The 14,076-nt window shown below is 46.0% G+C and overlaps 1 protein-coding gene across 1 annotated transcript in view; it reads right to left on the bottom strand.

The window, feature by feature from the left end:
- Positions 1-5,866: 5,866 nt before the first annotated feature.
- Positions 5,867-14,076, bottom strand: part of LOC308465348 (septin-2) — a 60,304-nt gene continuing 52,094 nt past the window's right edge. The window contains exon 13 of the mRNA XM_080985237.1: positions 5,867-7,126. The gene's annotated coding sequence lies outside the window, so the exon portion shown is untranslated. The remainder of the gene's footprint in view (positions 7,127-14,076) is intronic.

Below are 14,076 nucleotides of genomic sequence, written 5' to 3'. Positions count from 1 at the left end.
CGGAGGGTAGCGCGGAGCTGCCTGAGCTCCAGGGCTTTTTGCAGCTCCGCGCCACCCTCCAGACCCCCGCGCGAAGCCGCGCAGGGCTCCGGAGGGTGGCGCGGAGCTGCCTGCGCCCCAGGGCTTCCTGCAGCTCCGCGCCACCCTCCCGATCCCGGCGCGAAGCTGCGCGGAGCTCCGGAGGGTAGCGCGGAGCTGCCTGAGCTCCAGGGCTTTTTGCAGCTCCGCGCCACCCTCCAGACCCCTGCACGAAGCCGCGCAGGGCTCCGGAGGGTGGCGCGGAGCTGCCTGCGCCCCAGGGCTTCCTGCAGCTCCGCGCCACCCTCCCGATCCCGGCGCGAAGCTGCGCGGGGCTCCGGAGGGTAGCGCGGAGCTGCCTGAGCTCCAGGGCTTTTTGCAGCTCCGCGCCACCCTCCAGACCCCCGCGCGAAGCCGCGCAGGGCTCCGGAGGGTGGCGCGGAGCTGCCTGCGCCCCAGGGCTTCCTGCAGCTCCGCGCCACCCTCCCGATCCCGGCGCGAAGCTGCGCGGGGCTCCGGAGGGTAGCGCGGAGCTGCCTGAGCTCCAGGGCTTTTTGCAGCTCCGCGCCACCCTCCAGACCCCCGCGCGAAGCCGCGCAGGGCTCCGGAGGGTGGCGCGGAGCTGCCTGCGCCCCAGGGCTTCCTGCAGCTCCGCGCCACCCTCCCGATCCCGGCGTGAAGCCGCGCGGGGCTCGGGAGGGTGGCGCGGAGCTGCCTGCATTCCGAAGCCTGGTGCGCACTGAAGAGCGCGCCCGGGCTTCGCGCACCTCTCCACAAGCCTGGGGAGACCGGCTCGGTTCCCTAGGCTTGCGGATAGCAGGCTGTTCTGGGGGCTGGGGTCGGGGGAAGCTCGGGCTTCCCCCACGCCTGCCCCGTGCCTGGGGAGGGATTTTTTTTTCTTTATTTCCCCCCCCCCCAAAAAAAATAGGTACCTTGAACGCACCTTGTTTTAGAGGGAGAGAACAAGAAAAAAAATTTTTTCCCTGTTCTCCCCCTCCTATGATCCGGTGCGTCCTATGGTCCGGTGCGTCCAATGGTGCGAAAAATACGGTAAATACATACATACATACTACACGTTCGGGATGTTGATGCTGCAGCGATGGTGGTGGCAGAGGGGCGGCCACCACCTTGACCTCAACCATGTTTCCCCTTCCTCCGAGGCTCATATCTCCTTTCTCCATGAGCCTGGGCAGCCCCTGAGTTATTGGTTCGGTGGCGGTGGTGGCGAAGCGGTGTGTGGTGGGTCAGGCATGGAAGGTGGAGAAGGAGGGCCAGAGCGGCGGCAGTGAGGCTCGGGCAGCGCAATGCCTCCCCTTCTCATCGGAGCAGCCCCAATCCCATTCCTACCTGTGTGCAAGCAGGAGGGGGCAGGGATCCCTCAGCTGGGAAGGGAGGCTTCCCATTGCCTAACTGAGAGATCCCTGCCCCCTCTGCTTGCACACAAGGTCTGATAGGCAGCGTAAGCCCATAAAGACCAAGCGGGCTTTCTCCCGGGTAGACATCTGTCTGATAATTGACATTTTGGAGAAACTAGAAGTGAATATAAACACTAAAGCAGTTTTGATATTTGTGGACGCGGAGAAAGCCTTTGACAATATTTCTTGCAGTTTTATGAAGAAGAACCTACAGGGTATGGGGGTAGGCCAAGGTTTTGAAAACGGTATAAGTGCAATCTATTCAGAACAAAAAGCTAAATTAATTGTAAATAATGTGGTGACGGAAGAATTTAAGATTGAAAAAGGAATAAATATCATTTTAAAAAAAAATGAAAAAGGGACACGACAAGGTTGCCCAATCTCCCCACTGCTTTTTATTTCGGTCCTGGAGGTTTTGCTGAACATGATTAGAAGGGATCAGTTGGTTAAAGGTATACAGGTTGGAGCCAAACAGTACAAATTGAGAGTATTTGCAGACGACTTAGTATTGACGTGACAGGAGCCAGAATCTAGTACCAAAAGGGTTTTAGAACTGATTCAAGAATTTGGTCAAGTTGCAGGATTTAAATTGAATAAGGTAAAAACTAAGGTTTTAGAGAAAAATCTAACACCAATAGAGAGAGAGAGGTTTCAGAATGAGACAGGTTTAACAGTGGTTAAGAAAGTTAAATATTTGGGGATTAACTTGACAGCAAAAAATGGGAACTTATTTAAAGATAACTATGAAAGATGTTGGGCTGAAGTGAAAAAAGATTTAGAAATTTGGTCAAACTTGAAGCTTTCACTGTTGGGTCGTATTGCTGCCGTAAAAATGAATGTATTGCCTAGAATGTTGTTTTTGTTTCAAACATTGCAAATTGTGGACAAAATGGACTGTTTCAAGAGGTGGCAGAGAGATATTTCTAGATTTGTCTGGCAGGGCAAGAAGCCCAGAATAAAATTTAAAATACTAACAGATGCAAAGGATAGAGGTGGATTTGCCCTGCCAGACCTTAAACTTTACTATGAATCAGCAGCTTTCTGCTGGTTGAAAGAATGGCTGCTTCTTGAAAACACTGACATTTTGGATTTAGAAGGTTTTAACAACGTATTTGGATGGCATGCATATCTGTGGTATGACAAGGTCAAAGCACATAAAGCATTTAAAAACCATATTGTCAGGAAAGCACTATTTAATGTTTGGATAAGATACAAGGATTTATTGGAAAATAAAACTCCAAGGTGGCTGTCACCAATGGAAGCGAAGGCCTTGAAAAAGCTTAATATGGAGGTCAAATGGCCAAAATATTGGGAAATTTTGGAACAAGATGGAGAAAGATTGAAATTGCAGAGTTTTGAAAAACTAAAAAATAAAGTGCGAGACTGGCTTCATTAATATCAGATAATGGAGGCATACAATTTGGATAAGAAAATTGGCTTCCAGGTGGAAAAATCAAAATTAGAAATAGAACTGTTAGAACCCAAAACTAAGAATCTGTCAAGAATGTATAACTTGCTGCTGAAATGGAATACTCAAGATGAAACGGTGAAATCTGCTATGATTAAATGGGCACAAGATGTTGGATATAACATCATGTTCGCTGACTGGGAACAGTTATGGACCACAAGTATGAAGTTTACGGCATGTAATGCCCTAAGAGAGAATATTATGAAAATCATATACAGGTGGTACATAACCCCAGTCAAGCGTGCAAAAATCTACCATTTGCCTGATAATAAATGTTGGAAATGTAAAGAAACTGAAGGTACATTTTTTCACCTTTGGTGGACGTGCCCAAAGATTAAGGCTTTCTGGGAGATGATATATAATGAATTAAAAAAGGTATTTAAATATACCTTCTTGAAGAAACCAGAGGCCTTTCTCCTGGGTATAGTCGGCCAATTGGTGTTAAAAAAGGATAGAACTTTCTTTATGTATGCTACAACAGCAGCAAGAATACTCATCGCAAAGTATTGGAAGACACAAGAGCTACCCACACTGGAGGAATGGCAGATGAAAATGATGGACTACATGGAATTGGCGGAAATGACTGGCAGAATCCGTGACCAGGGAGAAGAGTCGGTGGAAGAAGATTGGAAGAAATTTAAAGATTATTTACAGAAATATTGCAAAATTAATGAATGTTAGAGTGATGTTGGATTGAAGTTAAGTGGCTTCTAGCTGTACAGGCTTTAAAGTTATAAATATATTAAGATTAAGGATTAGGATTAAAAAGGTTAAAAGAATGGAAAAATTGGTTTTTAATAGGTTAAAACTTAATGTTATAATATATTAAGATTAAGGATTGGGATTAAAAAGAGGGAAAGAAATTGCTGGATTAACAAACTGAATTGGAATACAAAAGAGGGAGGTATGAGGAGGTCCGGGAAACAAGTAAATGTAAAAGAAGTCATGAAAAGACGGAATTCTTTTTAACTGTTTTTTCTTTTTACATTGTTTTTTCTTTTTTCTTTTTGTATTTTGTACTGTGTATTTCACTTTTTATTCTTAAATTTTTCTTTCTTATTAATGTGATTTTTTCTTTGTGAAACTATAATAAATATTATTTTTTTTAAAAAAAAAAGATAGGCAGCGTAAGCCTCCCTTGCACGCAAGTAGGAGTTGGGAGGCTGCTCCGATAGGCAGCATGAAGCCTTTCTTCACAGTTTAGCTGCTGGGCTCAGGGAAGGTGGAGGCAGCCCAGAAGCTGCATCTTAGAGCCCCTGCACCACCATCATATGGGGACTTCCGAGCAGCTCCTGAAAGCAGCCCAAGCCAACTGCTCCAGGCTACTGAGACTGCCGCTGCTGTGTTTCCCGTGGACATTAGATGAAATCTGGGGACATTCCGGGGATGGAATTTGTCCAGGGACTTATTTGCAAATCGGGAAACGGGGGCATCTGGTAACCCTAGACTAGATTGACACTTTGCCTGATCCAGCCAAGTTCTTATACGAATCAGTCCCAGTGACTTTCAAGTCAGAATTAGGTTGCTGCAAAGCTGCACAGCAGTCTCTTCCTTGCAAGTATCTAAGAATGATAATAGGATTTAAGGTGGGTTTGTTTTTACACATTTGTGTTTTATTTTGATCAGGGCTCACCAACGTTTTTGCTAACCAGTGAAAGAGTTGTGGACACAACTGTACATACTTGAGTGACGCGGGTGGCACTGTGGTCTAAACCACCTAGCCTCTTGGGCTTGCCAGTTGGAAGGTCGGTAGTTTGAATCCACACGATGGAGTGAGCTTTCATTGCTCTGTCCCAGCTCCTGCCAACCTAGCAGTTCAAAAGCACGCCAGTGCAAGTAGATAAATGGGTACTGCTGTGGCGGGAAGGTAAACGGCATTTCCATGCGCCCTGGTTTCCGTCAAGGTGTTCCGTTGCGCCGAAAGCGGTTTAGTCCTGCTGGCCACATGACCTGGAAAGCTGTCTGTGGACAAACACCAGCTCCTTCCCCCTGAAAGCGAGATGAGCGCCGCAACCCCATAGTCGCCTTTGACTGAACTTTGACCATCCAGGGGTCCCTTAAAAAGGTAAAGGCAAAGGACCCCTGACAGTTAAGTCCAGTCGTAAACGACTCTGAGGTTGCGGCGCTCATCTCGTTTTACAGGCTAAGGGAGCCGACGTTTGTCCACAGACAGTTTTTCCGGGTCATGTGGCCGGCATGACTAAGCTGCTTCTGGGGCATCGGAACACTGAAACCAGAGCAGCGCACAGAAACACTGTTTTACCTTCCCGCCGGAGCGGTACCTATTTATCTACTTGCACTGGTGTGCTTTTGAACTGCTAGGTTGGCAGGAGCTGGGACAGAACAATGGGAGTTCACCCCATTGCGGAGATTCGAACCGCCAACCTTCCGATCGGCAAGCCCAAGAGGCTCAGTGGTTTAGACCACAGCACCACCAGCGTCCCTAGGGGTCCCTTACCTTTACCTTTTATACTTGAACACCCCACACTCATGCCTAACCAGCTGCTGGAAACTGCAGGAGAGGAGAGTACAGTACTCTTGTGTTTGGGGCCTGCTTGCAGGTTCCCCACAGGCATCTGATTGGCCGCTGTAAGAACAGCATCCTGGCCTAGATGGGCCATTCTCCAGCAGGCTCTTCTTACGCTTTAACTAGCATTGTGTTTTCATTCCCCACCCCCACCCCACCAACTGAATTTTGGGGGAGCAGGGTCAGTCACTTTCCTGAAGACTGCGGCTGGAGAACGAAGAGGGGTAGGTATCCTGTGGTCCTCCAGATGTGGCTGAACTTCAACACCCATCTGCCCCAGCCAGCGTGGACAATGGTCAGGGGTGATGGGAGTTGTAGTCCAACCACAACCGGAGGGCCATAGGTCCCCCATCCCCGGGTCTTTACAGATTCTGCTGACGTATTTTGTTTAGTGAACCAAAATAGAAGGATTTAAAAAACCACACGCTTTACTTCCCCTCGTGTCTGTTCAATTTATTACAAAACTGCAAAGGGACGTTTAGTGTCATGATACAATATAAAATAATTGTGAAAATACCATTGTTCTTTCAACCGAGGAAAAACAAAACCTGTTCCGATAGAAAAGGTTGCTAATTAGTACCTGAAAAATTCAAGGCGGATCTTCTAGGAGGCCTCTGAGAATATTTGGCATGTTAAGACATTTGCATGATTTTAAGGCATCGCGGGTAAAAGGATGGCTCATCCTCCCCCATCACTTTAGTGTTCTGTACCGTTTATTTGTATTTTTATAATAATAATTATAAAAAAACAGGAAGCACCAAGGGGAATTCTACCCCAGAGAGCCAAAGCACAGGTGACAACACAGCCTTCACTGACCTAGCGCCTTCCAGATGTTTTGCACTACAATTCCCACTAGCCCATTGGCTCGGGCTGGTGGAAACTGTATGCCAACACATCTGGAGGGTGTTAGGTTGGCAAAGACTGGCTTACAGAGACAGACATCTTTTTTTTAGTGAGAGAAGAATGTTGGTCCCATAAGCACTCAAAGTAGCATCATTCCATTTTAAACAGTCATGAGTTCCCCCAAAGAATCCTGGGAACTGTGGTTTGTTAAGGGGACCAAGAGTTATTAGGAGACTCCTATTCTCAGCACCCTTAACAAATTACATATCCCAGCATTCTTTGGGGGAAGCCGTGACTGTTTAAAAGTGGGGTGGTACTGCTTTAAACATACAGTGCGGACAGGGCTGTTGTAAACTAGCAACAAGTTACACAATAGTTACACAAAGCCTAAACAAAATGTAGTTAGGAGACTGCAGACATTTATGGTAAACAGGTCACCGCGTCTTTTAGTAAGAAAGTTGCCACACACACAAAAAAGGTATCATGTTAGCCAAGCTAAACAAAACGAAACATGGGTCATCAACCTACTCTCAAAGCCTACTGCATATAAGATGGCATATTTGCTTTTGAATTAAAAAAAAGGAGGGAGGGAAAGATAAGGAAAAGTAAGTCCCACATTATAAGCACGAGCATATTATTACCGACAGGGTGATATAAGCAACATGATTAAGGAGAGGTATATATATATATACGGGGAGAAGAAGAGAAGCTGCTTTCCAATATGATCTTCAAGACCGCCAGCTGCTCCTCGTAGCATCCAGCCCTGCGTCCAGGCATGATCCATTGGCGTTTCACTAGTGTCACCGTTCAGTTTCAGATAAAGCACTGACCCATTTTAAGAGCATTGAGTAGCCACTGTAAGAAAAAGAAGAAAAGGCCATAGACTTCCATCCACAGGTAGATCACCCTGTGCAAACGAACACAGCACAGATCCGTTCTATTGAAAGAAACAGAAAACTTTCCCATGGACACAATTCCCTGGTATTGGCTTTCGTGCTCTCAATGCAGGACATGCCCTCCCTGCTGAAATACTAGAGCTCCCCCCCCCCCATCAGGGTTGGCATGCCGCCGGCTCCAGAAGACTCACCTGTTTACTCAAGCATTTCCCTGAACGGAACCTGCAATTTTACGGTTTTGACAGTTTAAACATTTTATTTTAGTTTTACTCTTTGTTTTATTGTAATTTTAATTAAGGATAGGTTAATGCCCCAATGGATTTGTAATTGTGTATTTTAATTACGTGTTGACTTAATTATGTATTGATTTGATTGTGCATCAATTTCATAGTTGCAAACGACTTAGCAGCCATTCTGGCATCTAAATTAAATAATAATAGCAGTTACTAAACATCCAGGCAGTTCAAACATACAAAGTTCTGCACATGCTGTCTGCCTCCAAATCATGTGAATGATACCAGTGTGTGTGTGGTTTTTTTGTGTGTGGGTATGCGTAAGCTGCCTTGAGTCCCAGTCTGGGGAAAAGGCAGGATATAAAGATTACACTGGGCAACAATTTTTTACTTTTTGAATGTTGTCTAGATTTCTACAACTGATTTAGGGTATTTTTGCACTGCTGAATCAGGAAATGGCATCCGTTTCTCTCCATCAGGTCAGGTTTTCTGTAAACTGAATGGTGGGCATTGATAAAGGTAAGTACACATAAATTGCATGTTGCTTCACCATTTTTCAAACTTCAGGGCTTGAACTTCCGTTTCTTGGAACTCCTGGAATGCTCAGCGGCAGGGAGGTCTCTCTTCAGAGTCCAACAGTAGTCAGCCATCATGACTGCGTCCCAGCAACCCTGATACCTGGTCTCCATCTCTTTCATGTCCTGATGGAATCTCTCCCCCTGCTCGTCACTCATTGAACCCAGGTTCTCGGGAAACCGGTCCATATGTGAAAATAGGTAGTGCATCTTGACGCTCATGTTGCAGCCCAGGTTTCTGAAAGCAGTCAGCATGTTGTTGACAAGTTCTGCGTAGTTTCTGGCCTTATTGTTGCCAAGAAAGTTCTTCACTACCAGAACAAATGCCTTCCACGCTTCCAGTTCCACTTCGGTCATTGAGTTTCTGAACTCTGGATCTCTGATGAGCTGACGGATCTGAGGACCGTCAAAGATGCCAGCTTTCAACTTCTCCATGGTCAATCCTGGAAAAGCCTGGCACAAGTAAATGAAGCAGTCACCATCCTTGTCCAGAGCCTTGGTGAACTGCTTGATTAAGCCGAGCTTGATGTGCAGCGGTGGGAAGAGTATTCTGTCTCTGTCCACCAGAGGGTCATTGATGACGTTCCTTTCTTTGCAAGGCACCAATTCCTCCCACACAGGCCAGTCCTTCGTGTAATGCTGAGCACGGTCCCTACTATCCCACATGCAGAGAAAACATGGGTACTTGGTGAAGCCTGACTGTTGTCCCAACAAAAAGTTCACCATCTTCAGGTCAACACAAATAAACCACTTATGCTGATCATAACCAATTTTCTCCAGCACATACTTCACCGCTTCATAGTTCTCCTTCAGTGTACTCGAGTGAGCCAGGGGTATAGAGGCAAACTGGTTGCCGTTGTGTAGCAGAACACATTTCAGTGATCGCTTGCTGCTGCCAATGAACAGTCTCCAATCTTTGGGTTCATACTGTGGCACTCCAAGCTTGAGCAGAAGCTGCGCAATATCTGCACAGTACACCACGTCCTTCTCTTCCGAGAAAAAACGGAGGTACTCTTGATGCCTGTTGCGCAAGAAGCTGATGTGAGCACTGTCAGAGAGGAGGTTTTTTTTCCTTCAATCTGGATGCCAACAGTTCAGCAGAGTCCTTTGACAAGCTGAGGTCACGAACTAGATCATTCAACTCCTTTTGGGAAAATGGATGTGGAGCATCATCTTCAAGAACCACTTCTTCTTCTTCATGTCCTTCAACACTGGAGGCATCTTCGTCACTAATGTCAGGAAGTTCTCCGAAGATAGGCACTGGAATTTCATCACAATGAGCTACAGGACGACATGCTGATTGAAAATCAGGATACTTCGTGGGGTGGCTGCCCCATTAACTTAGTTTTGATCCCCCAACTTTATGCTTTGCAGGACCAATTTATGGAAGATTTCGACATAATCACCCAGAACTATCAGACCTGAATACTTCTTGTCATTAAAATAATCATTTCCAATCAAAACAATTATTTGACCAGGCCTTTTACCCCCACCAACTTCTTCTAAAATGCTCCATACAAGCATACATGTGAACAAAAATGTAAAAAAGACATGTGGCCATAGCTCAAAAACTTGACCTGATTGAGCAAAACCAATGTGATTTTTGGATTCAGTGCATCAGATTCATCCTAAATCAGCTGAAAAAACGCAGACAACAAATTTGTTGTTGACCAGTGTTATCTGTTACTGTTATTATACTGTCAATTTAGCCCTTTCAATAGTTAGGCACCACACACGTTTTTATTTTTATTTTAAGAAGGGGAGGAACCTGAAAAAAAACCTATCCTGCCAATTTCCTGGAAGCAGACTAAAATTAAGGGAATGCTACCTAAATTTGCTCCAGGGCAGATTACATTTTATTAGACACAATCCAGCAGCAGCAGCAGCATCTTGTTTTTCCAGTTTCTTTGAGAAAGTGCCAGTTGTGCTGGGTTAGGCACTGTGTCCTAATTGAAAAACAGGGCAAGAGCAAAATGGGAAATGAGGAATCTGAGTCCAGAGATCTTGGGCAAGGGAATTAGGCCAGGGAGGGTCTGAAGAACCGTAAAAAGAGGGAGGGCAGGGCTGCAGACTCACCCTCCCTTCGCCCCGGGACTATCTCAGGTTTCCACTTTGAATTCCCAGATTTGAAAACGTCAGCCTTTTTATCCTTCTACTTGGGGAGATATTCTTTTTTAAAAGCAGGCTGGCCATATTCTGCTAAATTACTCACCAAGGCATAGTGCAGTTAGAGAACTTTAAGCCAGGGGTGGGGAATGTCAGGCCCAGGGCCCAAATGCAGCCATCTAGGCTTCTCTATGTCAGGCGTAGAGTTTTAACCAAGCCATACCCTGTTCTCCCCAGACCCTCAATGGCCCTGCTTTACACACCCTGGGGGTGATAAGCGTTTTAGTCTGCAACATCTGGAGGGAACGCTCCTACCCCTGACCTAAACCACTGCTGTTGCTGTTTCGAAGGACATTTGCAACAGTACACTGTGGGCTCAGCAGCTGCAACCAGCTCTAAATTCTGATCGCTGTAAATGTTGCAGTCCTGCCTTGACACTGTTGGTTTCCCCAGAAGAGTCATATTTTTAAATCAGGCATTACACACTGACAGATAAGTGCTGGAACGGCAAAGTTAACAGGTTGACACCTTAACACGCCTTTATTTATTGCCGAGGCCATGAAAGGACAGGAAGCAGCAGTCAAGCTCTGCCCCACCATGCCTGGATCCAGCCCCAGTTTAGACTCTAGACTCCTCCCAGCTACCAATTGCCATGGCAGAGGTAATCAGAGGGAGAAGCTGTAGCAGCCCCTCCAGGGTGCTTACTTCCAGATCTCATGACCTGCTGAATTACTGCCTGCCATAATTCAGGGGAGGGATTTGGGGAAACAAAGTTAGGCTAATGACCATCCCTGGGAAAAGTAAATAAAAAGCTGATAAAACTAGTCAAAACTAATTAAAACTAATAATTCCATATTTTGATGTTAGAACAAAGTTTGTGAGGCATCGCAGCATGCAAAAGAGAGTGCTGGAGGTGGGTAGTCTAAAAGCTAGGCCAGCGTTTCCCAAAATTAGGTCTCCAGCTGTTTTTGGACTACAACTCCCATCATCCCTAGCTAGCAAGACCAGTGGCCAGGGATGATGGGAACTGTAGTCCAAAAACAGCTGGAGCCCCAAGTTTGGGGGAAAACTAGGCACTTCAGTTGAGGAACAACTTGAACCCACAGTTAGGTCCTGCTTAGGTTAGGGGCTTCCTGTAGGAATCTGGCTGGCCACTGTGAGAACAGAGTGCTGGACCAGGATGGGCCTTTGGCCTGATCCAGCAGGATTCTTCTGTTCTCATCTACTGAACTGCAGCCACAAGCCTTGCAGTTACTCCAAATAGGTTTCACATTCAGATGAGCACCAGGACATTTACTGGTCTGAAAGCCCTGGGTTTCTCCGTTCCTAACAGGTTAACAGCTATCCCATCTGGCATCTCCACTAAAGCAAAATAAAACGGCTTTATTCAACCTAGTGCCCCTCCAGAAGTTCTGGACTATAACTCCCATCAGGCCCAGCCAGCAGGGCCGTGCTGACTAGGCCTGGCAGGAGTTGCATTCCAAAATACCTGGAGGGCACCAGGATGGGGAAGTCTGCTTGCCCTGCTTCGATCCAAATCCGTTAAGCTGTTTTATAACGTGACTGAATTGCAGAATTCTGGCAGGAAGCCACTTCATACCCTTGTATATTTGTGCAGCTGTGCTGGGAACATAGTTGAGCAGTCCAGGTAAGAGCAGAGGAAGATGCAAAAATATTTGGGACATTCGCCTCAGAGGCAGGATTGACAGAAAACCAGGGGCTTACATCACCAGGAGAACAGCAGGTGCAAGGGTTTGTCACGAATCTCTCAAGACCTAGCACAAGAGGCCAAAACAAAACCCTTGGTCCACTGCAACTGAGTATTATGAATGTAAATGTCATAAGAAGCCCTTGGGATAGAAAAGCATACTTGGAGGAAGCGGTGTAGATCAAGCTAAATTGGCTGCCTCTTCGTTGATGAGCAAGGGTTAAATCCTGCTCTGTTCAGCACTCTTTCAGGCTAACCTCCTATTGATTCAGGAAGCTGTTTGCTACCACAATCCCCGGCTAAAACTGATTCCACCATCGCCCCCCATTATTTTAGTAGACCAGTCCATGCAAACCTGCATGGGATTCCCCACTAAAACGATAGAAAGCTCCCTTTTAGCAGGGGATTCCAAAGCCCACCCAGCCCTGAATCACGAAAAGGAAGGCATCAGAATATCTTGCTAGAACAGAGGGGGTTTTTTAACCTGCTAAAATGAGGGAAGAACCTTTCCCTTTTCGCAGAACCATGCAAGGTGCTTTGAAGCCCTGACTTTGGGATTTGCCATTATGATGCCATTATGGGAACCCCACCCACCTTCCGAATTTGGCTGGTGAGTCCAATTCTAATTAGGCTCTGGCCCATGGAGTCAAAAAGCTTCCCCACTCCTGGCCTAACCTCTCTCACAAGGTTGTTGTTCCAGCTGTCGAACCCCACTCCCTTGCCTCAGAGAACATCAGTCAAAGCTGTTGTCTGGTAGGGAGAAGCAGAAGGGGAACGTAAGGGTGGAACACAGATGAGGATAGCAAATGAATAAATCCTGGCGCCATGGGGGACACCATGTTGTTTCTGTCCCCGATACCAGAATGGGGCTCTTTTTTTTGTGATAATCATTCATAAGCTACTTTGATCACCTCTCAGGGTTACAAAGCAGGATATATTAATCTAGATCAGCGGTTCTCAACCTGTGGGTCCCCAGATGTTGTTGGACTACAGCTCCCATCATCCCTGAGCTCTGGCCTTGCTTGCTAAGGGTGATGGGATTTGTAGTTCAACAACATCTGGGGACCCACAGGTTGAGAAAGGCTGATCTGAATGAATGAATAAATGAATAAAATATGTTGTAAGGATAAAGTGCAGAGGCCGTGGGGTGGGTGGGACTACAATCATGTACATCACCTTGAGATCCTTGGCGGAAAGATGGGGTAGAAAAGAAATTGATGGGTTAATGAATAAATAAAATGATAAGATTGCTAATTCCCCCAGCCTCCTGTTTGTTTACCAACACAATTCTCCACGTGGGTTGCAGGTGTGCCATCAAGAGAAAATGTGAAATCTGGAAACATTCCCTTTGTACTGAACACATCAGTGACGCTGATTGATGTATTTTAATCAGTCACCAACATTCCAGGTACTTTCACTTCTTTGCATTTACAAAATAAAAAAAGGGAATTTGCGGGGTGAAGCTTACAGAAGTCAAAAGGATACACCACAACTCCGCCTGAAAAAGATCACTGACAAAAATTGTGAAATGACACTAACACCAAAAGGATTAGAGGAGACAAGGAAGCCCCATGGAGCCAAACTTTCACAATCATGTAAAAACTGGCCACATGAGGAGAAATAAAACATGGTTCACTCTTCATAGGATATTACTTGTTTTGGCTCTTTCTTTCTTTTTAAGCACTCCTACTTGAACGGTTTGTGTTCTCTCTTACCTCAAGGATTAAAAGCTTAATACAAAACCCAAATCCTCTTTTAGCACAATATTAGTTATTGTACTTTTAAAATCATACAGCACCTTCCTCCCCCCCACTAGCAATGCAAAGATGTTAAGAACACTAACACATGGGCCACAAATCTGGAGCTTCGTTTCAGCTTCCTGAAGTATTAGAATGCAACCCTCCCGTCTTTAAATGGAAAGAAGCAGGTTCCTAGTCCTCATGATTATGATACAGTGATAAAACTGATGAAAGGACAAAAACCCAATGAATAAAAGGGATTTCAGGGCTCTGGGAGGGAAACCTTTTACGCCCTAGATGATTCCCTGCCTTTTTCTACACGGATGCTAACTGTCTCCTATGACTCCTACTGCTACCCCCACCATCAAGGTGGCATTGAGAGAAACAGAACAGAAAGAACAGAGATAGGGGAGGTTATCCTCCCCATTTCCTTTACTCCTCCCTTTCATACCGCACCACTTGCCCTCCGGATGAGCAACCAGTGAAACACTACTCATGAGCTCCACCAGAAACTCCATCCCAACAGCTTAATATTTCATGCTTCCCAA

The sequence above is a fragment of the Podarcis pityusensis genome (genome assembly GCF_964106645.2).
Source record: "Podarcis pityusensis genome assembly, chromosome: 16".
Taxonomy (NCBI): domain Eukaryota; kingdom Metazoa; phylum Chordata; class Lepidosauria; order Squamata; family Lacertidae; genus Podarcis; species Podarcis pityusensis.
This window is presented reverse-complemented; position numbering and strand designations above follow the sequence as displayed.